Below are 17,322 nucleotides of genomic sequence, written 5' to 3'. Positions count from 1 at the left end.
ATGAAAGTTCTAACTTTTGTTCCTGGATAAACCCGAGGAAACAGATGTTTTAGGCTGAGTGTTCAGACCGCTTAGTTTCTGTAGGCCGTGTTGATGCTTTGGAAAGAGGTGTCCTTGTGCTTATTTTTTCTGATCTAGCAGTAGACTGCACTGTGCACAGAAAGAGATACTCTTGCTTATAGCTGTGTGTGTGTGTGTGTTTGTGTGTGTGTGTGAACCTGGGCTACTGTGTGACACCAATGGCCCAGGGATGTTTCCTGTTGATACTGGCATGTCAGGGCCCCCATGTCTGATGGCAGGTCTTTTCCCAGTTGCCCTGAAGCCACGTAGCAAGTAAACAAGCCCTCACCCTAGTGTGTCCGGAGATACCTGTCAACCATTCTGTTCAGAGGAGAGATCTAATGGAAGACATAAGTGCCCAGTGGCAGGGGACACTGGACTGGCTCCTTAACATGATCACCTTCTCTTTGCTGTAAATAGGGACAGACAGCTAAGGACACAAGGGGAGATCCACAAGACCAAAGACAAAACCAAGGAACGTTACACTCTAGCTCCTGCTGTGCCGTGTGGACTTGAAAGGTGGCTCCCTATCCAATATTGGCAGATGGGGCACAGGAAACCAGCAGTCCTGGAGGCTTTGGGGTCTGGAATGAGAGACCAGCTTCTCTGATGGGTCTCTGCAGCATTCTGGTGGAAGTGAGTTTCCAGCACATCCAGCATTCAGGTTGTTGGCTATGGTGTTCAGTATCCACAGGTCCATCCGTCAGCAGACCCAGCATGGAGCCTCAGACACAGGCAAGCCCCAGCAGGAAGTTTCGGCCTGGCTAGGCAGCAGGGCCCCTGGGAGCAAGCAAGGGGTTTGGGCCAAATTTCTCCACTTGTAGCATAAATGTGACCTTATTTCCATGAGTAGCCCAGTATTCCACTTATGCCTGGCTTCCACGGATTTGGGGGAAGCCGTTTGATTGCAAACCTTTTGGGAACACTGGTTGGCGTTATTGGCAATTTCTAAGAAAGGGCCGGCAGAATGATGACAACAATGGTTAGTGGCTTATTCAGCAAAGCAATAGCTGCATGTTCTAAAGCACAGCTTCCAACAGAAAGAAATTCCACTCCTAGGTAACCATGTCCTGCTCATAGTGAGTATTTAGTACTGCTGAGAATCTTGACACTTCAATGTGGTTAGTTTAACATTTCTGGTTGACCACAAGCCCACTCACATTTCCCCAGCATGACCTCCAAGTGGAGAAGAACCCAGCTTTTTTTTTTTTTTTTTTTGACAGGGTTTTGCTCTGTTGTCCAGGCTGGAGTGTGGTGGCACGATCTAGGCTCACTGCAACCTCTGCCTCCTGGGCTCAAGTGATCCTCCTACCTTGGCCTCCTGGGTAGCTGGGATTACAGGGGTGTACCACCATGCCTGGCTAATTTTTGTATGTTTTTGTAGAAATGGTGCTTTACCATATTGCCCATGCTGGTCTCAAACTCCTAAGCTCAAGCTATCCTCCCACCTTGGCCTCCCAAAGTGCTGAGATTGCAAGCATGAGCCGCCACATGAGGCCAGAACCCAGCTTTTGTAATGTTCCTGAACTAACATCTACATTGCCGTGGTGAATAACTGACTTCTCCCATGCAGGCTGGGGCAAGTGTGTCTCCAACAAGGCCAACCCCGTTGAGCATCTGGGGTTGGGAAATGGCGGATGAAGAGCAAATTGTGATCCCAAGGACAGCCCCATTGGATCTGCTTGCTGGAGCTGAGCACGCTTCTGTTTAGAGATCTAAATGGCACGGCCTTGCCTTGTGTCTTGCTGCATAATAAATAGTAGCCCTCGCATTAACTGGTCAGGCTTCAGTGATAACCAAAGTGCAGCCTGCCGGTGGGGCCCTGATCAATAAGACTTTCTATTTATAGGATTGTTACAAATGGAAGTTTTATTTAAATGAGACGGTGCTGAGGAGTACACAGAAGATCGATAGGATAAAATACAGTAAAAGAGTTTAATTTGGGTTTGATACGCAGCTCACACTCACACACACACAGGCTTACACAATGAATTCACAAACACACTGAGGGGAAAGGTTAGTGCCCTGCAAACACCCCTAAAATAATCAAACCATGACAACGCGCTGGGCAGAGGCAGGGCATTAACGAAGTGAAATATGAAATTCAAAGAAGACAGGAGGAGGCAGAGTGGAAAGTTGGTCTAGGGTCTGAAGGGAGCTGGGCTTTCGGCCTCCCTTGCAGACCATCTTGCTGTGTGGCCTAGGAGAAGCCCCCCTCTTCTCTGGAGTTCCATGTCTCTGTCTAGCAATGAGCCCACTCAGCTCTGACACTCCATGATTCCCTGGAAGAGACACTATTGTAAAGGAGCAACTACAAAAGAAGAGAGAAACTTGCTGTCTCGTCCAGCTCTAATCTATTCCTGTTCCCCATACAGCCAGGGTTTGAGGTTGTGAATATAGGGAGACTGGGTTTTAAACACCAGCCCCATCAGGACTGTGCAATCTTGAGTAAGTAGCATGAGAAGGTGACATTTAATGACTCAAAGCATGATGCTTCTTCAGCCTTCCCAACCACCGACAGGGCAGAGCACAGGGCTCCCTCACCTTCCTCGCAGGCTCTCGTTATTGTCTGGTGATGAGGATGATGAGTGGTGCCTCCGCTTGCAAAGCACCTGTGAGTGTGAAAGGAAGTTAGGCTTGCAGAGTGCCAGGTCATGGCTTGGCACAGAGGTACACTCATGGCACCGGGGCTTGGCTGCACTCCTCAGAAGTGGTAACAAGGGGCACCGAGGCAACAAGAAAGCTCAGGTTGTCCAGCTGCCAAGGTCTTATCCCAGACACCACCAGTGTCAGCCTGGCAACTCCCATGCCCATCAGAGCAGGAAAAGTGGCAGCAGCCAGGCATGGAGAGAAGGCTGACCCCAGGTGCGCAGGTAGGTGTTGCATTGCCAATTGTCACCTGGACTGAAGGACAGATCTGGCAGCAGCCACAGCCGCAGTGCCCACAACGTGTCGCGCAGCTTCCTCTGCTGTTTTTCTTGGTTGACGTGCACTCCGCAGTGGCAAGGGAATGTTGTATTTTATTGCTATATTTTATCAACACACAATTATTTCAGGACTTAGATTTCTCTCCAAAGAATGGATTAATGTTTGATGACCACGTGAGGCCATCCTGACCCAGGCTGGGAAGATGCTTGTGCAATGCAACCTGGTGAAAATCCCTTCCTCCAGGGCAGGGTTTTCGGGTTTTTACCTGAGGTAGGAGAAGATGAGATACTTGGATCCCTCTTCAGGATGAATTTATTTGCTACAGTCTTGGGAAATGAAGTTTATCTTTTTAATACCACAGACAGACTTCATCATGCATATTAGAAGTTCACCAGGTATTAGGTAATTTAGATCATAAATTCTCCTCAAAGTGACCCATCATCTCAGTATTTATATTTTTCCTCTGAAAAGATGGGAGGCATAAAAGCAAGCTTTGTAGTTTTATATCTGTCAGCTTGTCACATAAATATCTCAGTAACTACTGATCTTATCATCATAAAATTTCCATTTGTATAGTTAGACATGTCATGTTGGCCAGTTACACAAAAAGTTAAGCACACACAACATTCAACCCCATTTGGGGCCAGCTCTCATCTTGATGTCTCTCTGTGTAGTCCAAGGAGAGGCCTAGAGTGGACTAGGCTGGAAACGAGCTCCATCCGACAGCAGAGGAATGACAGAGCAGAAAAAGCCCCTTGAGGCCTCTGCTCCCCTTTCCTGAGGGTGTTCCCACAGTGCTGATGGTGTGAAGTCCCCTAGAATGAAGGATGCCTGGATGCCTTCTCTAAAGGCAGCAGTGAGGAAGGCTGGCCAACATAATTCAGGTCCTTTGTGACCTTGATGGCAGATCAGAATTTAAGCCCATTTCCAGGTCCACAATGTTAGCAGGGTGGGTAGGGAAAAAGATGAGATGGACTGTTTTTGTTGTTTTGGAGACAGGGTCTTGCTCTGTCTCTGAGGCTGGAGTGCAGTGACTTGATCCTAGCTCACTGCAGCCTCGACCACCTGGGATCCAGTGATCCTCCCACCTCAGCCTCCTGAGTAGCTGCACAGGCTCATATCACCATACCTGGCTAATTTATTATTTTTCATTTTTTGTAGAAACAGGGTCTCACTATATTGCCCAGGCTGGTCTCAAACTCCTGGCCTCAAGATATCCTCCTGCCTCCACCTCCTAAAGTGCTGGGATTACAGACATGAGCCACCGTGACCAGGATTAGACTAATTTGTTTTTTTTGTTGTTGTTTTTGTTTTTGTTTTTTTTTTTTTGAGATAGAGTCTTACTCTGTTGCACAGGCTGGAGTGCAGTGGCGCAATCTTGGCTCACTGCAACCTCCACCTCCTGGGTTCTACCGAATCTCCTGCCTCAGCCTCCCAAGTAGTGAGGATTACAGGTGTGTGCCACCATGCCTGGCTAATTCTTGCCTTTTTAGTAGAGATGGGGTTTCGCCATTTTGGCCAGGCTGGTCTCAAACTCCTGACCTCAAGTGATCTGCCTGCCTCCACCTCCCAAAGTGCTGGGATTGCAGGTGTGAGCCACCGCGCCCAGCCGTAATTTTGAAACAAGTGTTTATTGATAACTGCTAGTGTCACCCACTGTATGGCACTGCTAGTGTCAACCACTGTATGGCTCAGGTGACATGCAGACAAAGCCCCTGTCCCCCAGCAGCCCTGGGCCTAGTATGGGAGACAGTTCCAGTATCCAGTGTGATAGCAGAGACAGACACAAGACAACTTATGGACACAGGGCAATGGGAACCTTAGCTTTCCTGGGAGACTTGCAAGGGCAGGAATCAGCGAGGTGTCAACACCCTGGGGCATGAAAGCTCCACTTGGTTTTCGGACTCAAGAGAAGACTGGATATTCATATCTATTGAATGTGACTATTTATTTTTCCGTTTACTACTTCTTGATCACTAGCTGTATGCCGGGCACTATGCCAGGGTCAGAGATGTGGTAAGAACTGAGGCCCATGCAATCCCTGACCTCCCAGAACGTACAGTCTAATTGAGAGGAGGAGGATGAGCAGTGAAACAAAATGTCACACAGATAACTTTGTTTCCACTAATACTCTAAGTGAAGTAACTTAGGAATAGAAAACCAAACATCATATGTTCTCACTGATATGTGGGAGCTAAGCTATGAGGCCATAAAGGTGTAAGGATGACACAATGGACTTTGGGACTTGGGAAGAAAAGTGGGAAGGGGGTGAGGGATAAAAGACAACAGATATGGTGCAGTGTATACTGCTCGGGTGATGAGTGCACCAGAATCTCACAAATCACCATTAAAGAACTTACTCATGTAACCAAATACCACCTGTACCCCAGTAACTTATGGAAAAATAAAGTAAAATAAATAAGGCTGGGTACGGTGGCCCACATCTGTAATCCCAGCACTTTGGAACGCCGAGGCAAGCGGATTAGGAGGTGAGGAGATCAAGAGCATCCTGGCCAACATGGTGAAACACCATCTTTACTAAAAATACAAAAATTAGCTGGGCATGGCAGCCCGTACCTGTAGCCCCGGCTACTTGGGAGGCTGAGGCAGGAGAACTGCTTAAACCCAGGAGGCAGAGGCTGCGGTAAGCCGAAATTGCGCCACCACACTCCAGCCTGGGTGACAGAGTGAGACTCCATCTCAATCCATCAATCAATCAATAAAATAAAATATATATTGACAGATTGACTATCTAAAATGCACAAGGGACACTTAGGTATTGTGAGGGATCATAAGGATACGACCAAGTCCCCAGTCTTAAAGAATTTATTACCTAATAAAGCAAAATGAGATACATTCCTAAAAAAAAACCCTTCATCTCCAGGGCAGAGGAGAGCCCGCATACTAATTCATGCGTGTGAAAGCATTCTGCACACGCAGTGTGTAGTAGGTGTGTTTCAGCCTACATTGCAGCCTGATGCCATCGCTAAATAAGCCCCACCCTGTTAGGGACTTACAGAGCTGCAGACTCCAGAAGGCCAACCTCGCCCCTGGTGACATGGCAGCGGGGGAGCAGTGAAAGCTGAGGTCTCCGAGGAGCATGCACTAAACTACACTGTGGTGGAAACAGTATTGCAGTTGGGGCATTGATCTCAGGTCCATTTTAAAACACAAACTTCTTTAAAGGTGACTTTGACTGAAACGGGCTCAGCAGAGGACACTGCACTCTGAGAGAGGGCAGGTAAGGCTCAGCGGTCGGGATAAGGCAGAGCTGACTGAGGACAGGGCTGGGCAACAGAAAAGAAAACAGGGACTGGAGTGGCCTGGTTATATGATTCTGTGACTTTTTGTTGTTTCTTATTTTTTATTATAATTATTATTATTTATTTATTTATTGAGATGGAGTTTTGCTCTCGTTGCCAAGGCTGCAGTGCAATGACGTAATCTTGGCTCACTGCAACCTCCACCTCCCAGGTTCAAGTCATTCTCCTGCCTCAGCCTCCCCAGTAACTGAGATCACAGGTGTGCACCACCACGCCCAGCTAATTTTTTTTTTTTTGTATTTTTATTAGAGACCAGGTTTCACCATGTTGCTCAGCCTGGTCTCGATCTCCTGACCTCAAGTGATCCACCCGTCTCAGCCTCCCAAAGTGCTTGTTTCTTGTTCTTTAAAAGTCACCCTTTGGTGGCTTTTTATTTAAGACAAATATTCTTATCCTTTGATTCTAACCTAGAAAACGATTAATGATAGCTATCATGCATTCAGCCTTTACAACATGTCAAGGGACAGGGTGCAATGGGCCTCATTAGCCTTCACAACAACTCCCTGAGTCCAACCCCACAGACCCCATTTACAGATGGGGCACAGAGACAGGGAGCAGTGGGCAGACCTGAGACGTGCAGTGGAACCGCCTGACACTCTTCCCTGATGTGCATGGTGGCTGGTGCCGCCCACAGCTTTCCGTGTGTCCCTCTTGTGTGCCCCAACTGCAGCAAGCTTTGGGGAGGCCATATGTGCTCAGAGGGGACATGAGATGGCAACACACGTGAAGCCAGCATGGGAATGTCTGAATGTCAGGGAAGAACTGCTCTTCAGAAAACAGCTCTTATTCTCTCATCAGACAATATTCCTTTGCCTGCGGAGCCCAGAATATCCTCCTTCACCTGAAACTATCCCTCCCTTGAGGATGCAGCCTGAGTTTCACTCTTGCGGGACATGCTGTCCCTGACATCCTCTGCCTCTGGCTGGAGGCAGCATCTCGTCTCTTGCCTGATAATGTCCCTACATTGCATGCAATGAAAGTGGTTCTCAGAGGCATGCACTGCCCGGGGGGGCTGTGTTGTTTGCCATTCAACATCCTTGAGACATGACCTAGGCTGTCCTAGGTGAACCTGAGGGACAACAAGAGACACAGATTTGTGGAAGGGACAGCTCTGGACAGACCAAGAGCGTTTGTCCCAGGTGTAGGACTCACTTTGGCAGTTCAGACACCTGCAGGTCTCCAATGCACCCCAGGAGCCAATCAAAAACAGTGGACCAGGAAGCTCAAGGCCAGCTGCGATGCCTAGACCCTTTGGTCGAATATGGACCCATTACCCATGAGTAAAGGAAAAGAGAAGAAAAGTCAGGATGAGAAAATCAGGACTTCTCAGGTGCAGTCAGAGGAGAAGATCCAGTTCTTACAGGAAGACAACAGAGAATCCCCAAAGGCTGCCCCAGATCCACAGCTCATCTCCCCACCAGAGCACAATAGCAGGAGGCCTTCCCACTTGTCTTGGTTCCTCTCACAGACACGAGGAAATTGCATAGAAGGTCCTTCCGAGGTGGTTCAGGACTGATTAGGGGAGGAGTGTTGTTCACCATTCGACTTGGTTCTTTTTCTGAGTGATGCACAGCATTTTAATTCTCAAGCTAATCTTTGATTAACATCCAGGAAATTTGGGCCTTTTAATTAAAAGAAAGGGAAAGTTTAAAAAGAAAATAGGTCAATGGGCCTTTCTGAAAGGTGGTCCCAGTGAGGCTAAAGGCTTGCTTTGGAATTTTCAGGTTCCCCAGTGTTAATAGAATTTAGATCACATTGAGAATTTAGATCGCAGGAACAGAAAGCGCTGTCCTTTTTCACTGACCCAATTTGAGAAGTAAAAATTGATCAGCAGACCAGCTGGGCATGCAGACATAGACCACAGCATTTGCATGGACTGTTAAGAGTGTTATTCACAGCTTCTGGCAGAGAGCTGGGTGCTTCCCTGCATCCAAGACGGCGTGCTTGCAATGAAGGAACCCCTGCCTTCATCACCTGTGCATGAGAGAGACCTGTTACAGCCCCCAGGGGTTGGGTGAAACCAGGTAGGAAAATGCATCAGGGCAGAGGGGAGTTGCGAGAACATCTGTCAACCCTGCTGCTTAGTAGCACTGTTCCCTGAATCTGTGGAGGGAGGTAGTGATATGGAAACAGGAATTCCAGGGCCTCTCAACTGTATTCATATCCTGAGTTTCCTCCTTCCATTGCCAATGAACTAGAAAAAAAATGTGTTACTAAGATTTTAAAAATTAAGACATAATTAACATAGGATGCATGCACAGCTCTTAGGTGTATAGTTTCATGCATAACATTCATGCAAACATCAGCCTGATCAAGCTCTATGACTTTTCCATGACCCCGGAGTGTTCCCTCATGCCTCTTTTTGGGGAGATTCTCTCCAGAAGCAAGCATGCTCTGTTCTGATTTCTCTCACCATAGCTTAGCCTTCCCTGCTCTGCAACTCCATATGCATTAGATCCTACAGCGTAGACTCTTTGGAAGCTGGCTTATATGGCTCAACCCGTTGTTTTGAGACTCATACGTGGTATTGTGTGTATTCGTGGCTTATTTTTTATCACTGAGTAATAGACATTTTACAGTTAGACCACAGCTGGTTAAGCCATTCACATTTTGATGGACATGGAAAAAGAAAATTTAGAAGACTCTAGAAAGGGGGAGGAAAAAAAGTATTTTGAGTCAGAATTAATACATTCATTCCATGGATGTTTGCGAAACGTCAGTGCTCTGCTAGAGCTTGTGCTCGGCACTGTGAGTGCAGCTGTGAAGGGGACAGTCAGGCACCGGGGCTCATGCACTTGGACCTAGGAGGAGATGCAGATTATGAACAAGTAAACAGACACATGGACAAGATGATTTTAGATTGTGATAGGTTCTCTGAAGCCAATTCTCTTATGAAAAATAAACCAAAGATTACGTTTTTAGGACCGATACTTTGGTAGAGTAGATTTTTTTAAAAATAAAATTGCTATTAAATCATGAATATGATAAAAATTTGCATCAATTTGTGATTTTTCTGCCGTAAACATCCTTATTAACCAGTGAGTCCAGGGTAAAGTGTGAAATCTGCATCTCACATTGACTCTTTCTTCCTTGCCGTGTGTTTTCCTAAGTCTCTTTCCTCTTAGCCTATTACCTCTTGGTATTACAGATACATTTGTAGTTGTTCAATGGAGATTTCATAAAAAATAAAAATCCTGGTTCAAAGAAAGAAAACTAAGAAACATGTGCTGTGGGATTTGAATTATTTCTTGCTAAAACAACCACTACCCTCTCTCTATGCAAGATTCTTGACACAAATATTTTCAAAGAAAGCAATTTCCCTCCTTTCACCATGGGCTGTCTCTCTACAGCCAGCATTGTTCAGACAGAGGAAGAAGGAGGCACAGGGAAATACTTTAGCATTCTATAATAAAGTAGTTCATGGCACAATTAAAATGATGTAGTAGAACAGTAACACGATATGCTGAATTTAAATAACTGAAGCTGATTAAGGAGGACGTCAGAATTAAATGCTTGATGGAATTGACATAACACATCCAAGATGGCCTCCCCATGTTTCAGCGGAGAGATGGTGCCAACCATTGATATTTTCCAGGCAAATTTGTTGATAGATAAAACATTTTTATAGACTTTCCATTATTTCTTGTAGCCATCAGCCTTTAATTTTCTCTTTCTAGTTAATATACTTGTGTATAATTTAAACAGAAAACTGTTCTGTTTCATCATAAAAGATTTGCCTGTTACTTTGGGTGTGTAAATCAAGTGGGCAGCACAACATTCTTGAAAACTGTTTTTTAAGGCATTTGTTGACAACAACAGAAAGGAAGATCACAGACACCGCCAATAAGCATGGACATCAATTATTTTTTAATTGTATAGGAGTACAGTACACTAATTAAAACTAGTATATCTTGCAATGCCAAAGGCAAAATTAATTATTAATTTTTATTAATATTCAGAAGTAGCACAAGGAATGCATTAATAAAGATTTGGTGGTTGTGACTGAGATCTTGTTTAGCTTTATATTTTAGAAAAAAAAAAACGGTTTTCTGGCTCGATCTGAATAAAAACAAGCTGGCACCGAAGCGATGATCTTTATTGAAATGGAATATGCTCACCAGAGTGGGTATTTAGTGACAGAAGATGAGATGTGGAAGGAGATTATGTGAAAACCCCAAATGCTTGTCTATAATGGTTTGACTTGACAACTCTACAATCACCTGCAAAATTGTTGTTGTTACCTTAGATACTTTTGGTTATTAAATTGAGTATTTTAGTTAAGCCATCTTGAGTTGACATTTAATAATTCATTTAGAAGCCGTGCACAGAATATTACCCAGCTCACCAAATCCAAGATGAACAAAATTAGTTTTGTGCACTAAAAAGATTTTGACAAGCCTCTCTCCTCCTCTCCTCACTCTCCCCTCCTTCTCGTCTCCTGTTCTCCTCCTTTTCTCCCTCTCCCTTCCCGGCCTCTCCTCCTCTCACAGTTAGAAGCAAGTCCGTAAGGCTTTCTTGTCCTACAGGGCAAAGACGGAAGCACATTTACAGGTTTTAGGCTAGGGTCTTTAAGCCCATCTAGGCGCAGTCCTAAAACCGTGTAGGGTGTAGATAGGTCATTAATCTGTGCTTGCTTTTTTTAAGCAGCCCTGATTTTAGATCTTTCATGTCCACTTCCTTGAGAAACAATTTTGCCTTTGTAAAAGTCTGCACCGGTAAAATCCTTCAGTGACACCCAAAATGTCCACACAGCCAGCGGGAGGGCTGCGTGGACATGTGGGCTGGTCAGCCGCAAGCTCTGATATCCCGGAACACATGTCCATCCGCCCGGGTGGACGGCGGTAGAGCCATCAGACCCCCATCCGCCTTCGCCTACCATGTGGGGAATGCTATGCCTCACACAGCTGAATCCTGCATGTTCGCGAATCTTCAGGGGTGAAAAGGAGAGGAACGGAGCATTCACAGCTACAATGAAGCTACAAGCAGTTGTAGGCAAAACTGTATGGTACAGCATATGCACAGTGCATGCCTTCCCTTCACACCTCGGAAGGCAGCAGGACTCCCCGGCAAGCGCAAGCTGTCACCATTCCCTTGGGAAGGCAGCTCTCTGAAGAATACTTCTTCCACCTGATGGTCCACCTTCCAGAATGCAGCTCCTGGGGAACAGCATCAGGCCAGTCTGGGAAGGCATGTGTTTCCTCAGATGTGTTGGAACATTTCCTCTGAAAAATAGGAAGAAAAGTGGATCTGATGTCATACTGGCAACCTCTCTGATGGGATTCACATGCCTGAGGGTAAAGGTGGCCATGCAGTCAGAATCAGCATTGACTCCGGATAAATGCATGGCCGGATAAATGTTGGCTCATTTCTCCCCATCAGAGTTTAGACGGGGGTGAAGGAGACTGGCTTCATTACACCACAGCGTGTGATGCACCAGCTGCCTGCAGGTGATGTTGAAGATAGCCAGGTGATCTCTGACTCCTAGGACTTTAAATGCTTAGCAGCTCATATCAAGAGAGGTTACTGTCTTGCCTTGGCTATTGTTTTTTTAAATTATTCCTCCAAAATCACATAGATAAATACTGCAATGTATAACAGCTGTTAGTGAGACATTATGATGAGTTGGTTTACAAAAAGGAGATTTAATTCATTCATTCAAACAACGAATACTTTTTGGGCACCTACACTATTCTGGGAGTTTTGCTAGGTCTAGGGGATTCCAAAATAAATATGAAAGGTAAGTGTTATGAGTTCGCTGTTGCTGCATAACAGACAGCCCAAAACTCGTGGACTTAAGCAGCAATCCTGCATTACCACCCAGGTGTCTATGAGTTGGCTGGGGCTTGGATGATCTAGAATGGGCTTGACTAAGCAGCTCTCCATCTGGGATTGCTAGGGTGTCTACAATGTCTCTTTCCACCTGTCTCTCGCACTTTTTGGATCAGAGAGGTAACTGGGGCATGTTCTCCCCATGGTGATACCAGAGGCACAAGAGGGTCTACTGAAATCAAGGGCTTCTAAATGCCTCATCTCAAAATTGGCACCCTCCTGTCTCCATCTACATTCCATTGGCTAAAAGTAAATCACATAGCCAACCTCAGAGCTCAGAGTTAAGGAAGCATATGCAACCTGTGATGAGGCCACAGCAAGGGTGTGGATGCAAGAAGTTGTGATGGAGGTCAACAGTGACACCTACAGTGGGAAGATATCATTTCCTATTCTTCATGCTGCTGATGGGCGCAGGAATGGTATTTTGGTCCATTAAGGCTGCTATAACCAAATACTATAGACTGGGTGGCCCACAAATGACAGGTATTTATTTCTTACAGTTCTGGAGGCTGGGAAGTCCAAACCAAGGTGCTGGCAGATTCGGTGTCTGGTGAATCAGCTTTCTAGTTCATAGACGGTGACTGCTTGCTGTGTTCTCACATGGTGGAAAAGAAAAGAGATCTCTCTTGGGCCTCTTTTATAAAACCACCAATCCTGTGCATTAAGACTCCATCTCCATGACTTAATCACCTTCCAAAGGCCCCACCTCCTAAGGCCGTCACCTTAGGGGTGAACTTCAATATAGGAATTTGGGGAAAAAGCACAAACATTCAGATAATAGCAAATGATGACTTCTTCCCTGAAAGTATTGGGGGAAAAATTCCCACTCCATTCCCTCTTTCCTGAAGGACAGCTGCTGGGAAGGATGAGAAGATGTCCATGGGTGTCTTAAGCTACGAAAGATTTGCTATTCCCTGTGGTCTGCCTCAATTCTTCCTTTAGGGACCACAGGGGAAAGATGCTCTTGGCTTCTGCTTCCATGTGACAGATATCCCTCCCCACAGCAAGTCTACGGCCTGGTTCTGTCTCTGCCTGGACTCTGTCAGTGGCCGGAGACTAGACAGAGGAAGACAGGGAGGCTTGGGCTCTCTGCAGATCCAATCCAGCTCTGCAAACAACCATGCTATTTTCATCAACCATTGACCCTTGGGTCTACTTCTCATTTGTTTGAGAACTCAGAGGAGAAGGCCTCTGATTAGCATCTTAGAAGTTCCCAAAATTCTGCAAGGATTCTGTCCTTGCAGAGCTCCCAGTGTGATACGGGGCTTGTCTGGGGATGACACGGGGCTAGGGCCTTGACATCCCTACACACAGAGGCATCCCCCTTACTGAGGTTCACAGGATGTAGCATCTACCTTCTCTCTGCACCTCAAATATTCCCCAATTAGTGTCCCCATTGACCTAGTGGGGTGAATCTTCAGCTTCGCATCATAATGTGGAAGACAGGTGGTGCTTACATGAGAAAGAGAACAGAAGAGAATTAACACATGATGCAAGCAACTGGATCGATGGAGACATCCCAATTTGATAAATCAGGCCCAGGTTTGTTTGTTTGTTTGTTTTTTTAATCTTCATCTATGTAGTTTGTCCATCCAGGTAGTAACCCAAGACAATGTCCTGCCTCCAGTCCTACTGCTGGTGCCCCAGCTCTTCTCTGCACTAGCTCTCATGCTTTCCACACCTCTGTCCACTCACCTGCAAGATGCAGGTGAGCACAGGACCCCCTCTTCAGATGACTGTGAACCTCCGTGAGATCCAGTGGATGGGAAGTTCTTAGCACAGTGCAGGGCACACCGAAAGGACAGATGGGCCACGAGTTTCATTATTGACCTAGCGCACACATTCTTTGAGGTAGAGGCTGGCAGAGACTCAAGCTGCGTCCTCCCCCGAACAGATGTGGACCCTGTTAATCGTGGTCTTTCATCTTTGCTTACAGTTATGTGACACTGCTTCCCTAAGCAGATTTGGGGAGAGATTTGTTTTCATAAATCATGTTTATATGTTACCGAAGCTTTGTTTACTCAGGAACAAGTTAAGGGCATTGGGGTACATGTCTGTGGGGACAGATGGGTGGGGAAAGGAAGTGTTTGGAGGAGTTCTTTGGTACACACACAAAGGTAGGAATTGACCCAAGAACCTGGCTTCAAAGTCAGATGTCGAGCTATTTCACCGTGTGACAGAGTGAGGGCCAGCCTCAAAGCGGGGCTGGGTAAGGCTTCTTCACCCAGATCCTAAAATTATGCAAGTCCGTGAAAATCCCATTTTGATTACATCAAGAACTTCTGGCAGAAATGTTTCTGGTACCTAACCTTAAACTGGAGGATATTGCATTGGCGGTGGCGGTGCTGAGAGCACGAAGCCTCAGAAGTGGGACAGCTGTTGGAAATCAGATGTTGTCTAAGAGAGTTTATTATGCTCCCTCTACACTGCTCACCCTCAGCAAAAGCCAGGTGAGATCCTTTCACCAATGAGGATGCGTTTCCTCTCTAAGGTTTCCTGAGCCACCTGTAGGGCCAGTAGGGTCCCTGAATATTCAGAATATGCAGAAACTCCTCTGACAAGCAGCTTTGCTTAAGCAGAGAATGTGATGGTGTCCAAGGTGGCTTGGATAAACTTTACACTCACAGAGAAGGCTCTGGGCCTTCTTCTGGCCTGTGGGCATTAACCTGAACCAAGTAATTGTGTATTTTTTTTAACTGCTATACTTTTCTACTTTAGATATGTACTCACATGCAGAAAAGAAATCCCTATTTTATTTTTTGTCAAAACCCAGTTTACTTGTTATTTTCTTTTTAAAACTTCCCCGACAACTCCACTGGTCACTTGCATATGAATTTCAACTCTATTCCCCATTCATACCTCTCTGGCATCACCAGCTTGTGATGGTGGTGATGTCATCTGACTCCTGGCTAGAGACCCACGATCACCCTGAGACAGCATGTATGTCTTCTTCTTTATGTACTTCCAGTGCCCAACCAAAGCCACTGGTTCTGAGATAGTTTCAGTGAAGGCGGGGCTGAGCTGAAAGAACACATCCAGCATGGGTCTAATTATTTGAACAAGTAATTGGATTGGATTAACCACTAGCACGTTAACAACCTGATGAGAGTGAGTTGACTAATCTTACCGTCTTATATATAATTGAGAGTAGATTCTGAATGAGAGGTGAGAAGAGCATCTCTGCATTTTTAGGGGCATAAGAGAGGCCTTGTTTATTAATTCAACCATAATCATTGGTTATCTACCTTGTGCAAGGCCCTGTCATAGGCACAAGTGATAGGTTTATCACTAGTACTAGTATAATTGTTACAGCAGGTAGCTAGTCAGACAGGAACAGGGCAGGAGAGCCCCCTGACTCCCTCCCTCTCTCCCTCACCAATCAGGAATGTCAGGCAAACATCAAGTGATGGTGAGGTAGTTGTTAAGTATCTCTCTAAAAAAATAATTGATCAATGCCAGGGAAAGGCAGTCTCCCAATACACAGAAACACCTGTAATTGCTGATCAGCAGCTTCCCGATGACATCTCAGGAGTTGGGCAAGCGGGCTCAAGCATGAGCACTAAGAGGCAAAATGGCGGAGTTTAACCGGTATAGCATTTGGACTGGTAAAGGAAGAATGCCTCATGTGAGCATGCGTACAACTCCAGTAAACGCACCACGCATGCAGCCCCTCCCAAGTGCTACTGGGCCACTGTACATGGGCACAGCCCACCGCAAGGGAAGAAACAGGGGAGAAGTTTTTAATAAACTTTCACTCCTTCTCTAAACTTGCCTAGGTCTCTCACTCTGCTCTTCGTTTGGATTCTTCTAAGGAGACAAGAATTGAGGTTGCTGCAGACCCGTATGGATTCGCCACCGCTTACATACTTTGGTGCTGTGTGACTTGGGTACATTCAGCTGGTAACATAACTAGGAAGGGGTGTACAGGCACATGGGTGGAAAAAAATATGTATAAAATTCCATCCTCATGGAGCTTACATTCTAATGACAGGGAGACAGACAAAAACCAAACTACCAAACAGGTCAGATGTTAAGTGTTGTAAGAAAAATAAAGTAAGGCGGGGTTACAGAGAGAGCCATGGGGACAGAGCATTGCAGTATTGAAAGGTGGTTAAAGGACCCCACATAAACTACAACATTCGAGCAAAATGCATAAAGGATTGAGGGAACTGACCATGCAGGTAATGGGGGAAGAGCATTTTTCAAGCAGAAGCAATGTCATATGTAAAGGCTACAAAAATATTAAAGAAAGCTTTTTGGGTAGAGGGAAAATGACACCAAATTGAAACAGATTTATAAAAAGGGGTAAGTGCCAGGGAAAGCAGTCTCCTGATGGACAGAAACATCTGAAACTGGTGATCAGCAGCTTCCTGATAAGATCTCAAGACCTGGGATCTTATAAGATTCTTGATAAGATTCTGTCAATTCTTGATAAGATCAAGAATTGGGCAAGCGGGCTTAAGCATGCCCACTAAGAGGCAAAATGGCAGAGTTTAACTGGTTTAACTTTCGGACTGGTAAGGGAAGAAAGCATGCGTACAACTCCAGTAAGCACACTGCGCATCAGCAGCTCCAGTAAACACACCGCCAGAAATGGCTAATAAGTGAGTAATCATGAAATAGGTTTCAATTTTTTTTTTTAGATAGGATAACTTTAAAAAGATATAGATAGTAGTGTAGTTCAAAGTATCTGCAGAATTAAAATGTCTGGGCACAATAGCACAATGGATGGGAGGACGGGAAGGAGAAAGTGGAAGATACTATTTTAAGGTTCTTATGTTAAACCTGAGGTAACATAATAGTATTTCAAAGCAGCCTTTAAAGAAGTAAAGGTACACATGTCAAGCCATAAGCAATTGCTGAAAAATGGAAGAAAAATATATACCTGATAAGCCTAAGGTAAAAATAAAATGGAATACTAAAAAATACTCGATTGATTCAAAAGATGGTAGGAAAAGAAGCAAAGAACAGACGGGAGAAATAGAAAATAAATACGGAAATGGTAGACCGAAACCCTACCACATTAATAATTATAATAAATATAATAGTCTAACACACCACTTAAGAGCCAGAGATGAACAGACTTGATGAAGAAACAAGACCAAATATATGCTTAATGTTTTCCTGTGAAAATTCCTGCTCCGCATTTTGGGAGATTTTTATATTTCAGTCAAGAAATTGG

General features: G+C 45.3%; 1 long non-coding RNA gene across 1 annotated transcript; it reads right to left on the bottom strand.

Annotated features, from left to right (window-relative positions):
• Nucleotides 1-10,386: 10,386 nt before the first annotated feature.
• Nucleotides 10,387-15,753, bottom strand: LOC129528722 (uncharacterized). Its single transcript, XR_008674010.2, has 4 exons — nucleotides 15,631-15,753; nucleotides 15,000-15,161; nucleotides 12,639-12,735; nucleotides 10,387-11,533 (listed from the first exon to the last, which is right to left on the bottom strand). It is a non-coding gene; the product is annotated as an uncharacterized lncRNA (long non-coding RNA).
• Between the last annotated feature and the right edge of the window lie 1,569 nt (nucleotides 15,754-17,322).

Source organism: Gorilla gorilla, chromosome 20, assembly GCF_029281585.2.
Source record: "Gorilla gorilla gorilla isolate KB3781 chromosome 20, NHGRI_mGorGor1-v2.1_pri, whole genome shotgun sequence".
In the NCBI taxonomy this organism is placed as follows: Eukaryota; Metazoa; Chordata; class Mammalia; order Primates; family Hominidae; genus Gorilla; species Gorilla gorilla.
Note: the sequence above shows the minus strand (reverse complement) of the source record. Positions and strands in the feature narration are given on the sequence as shown.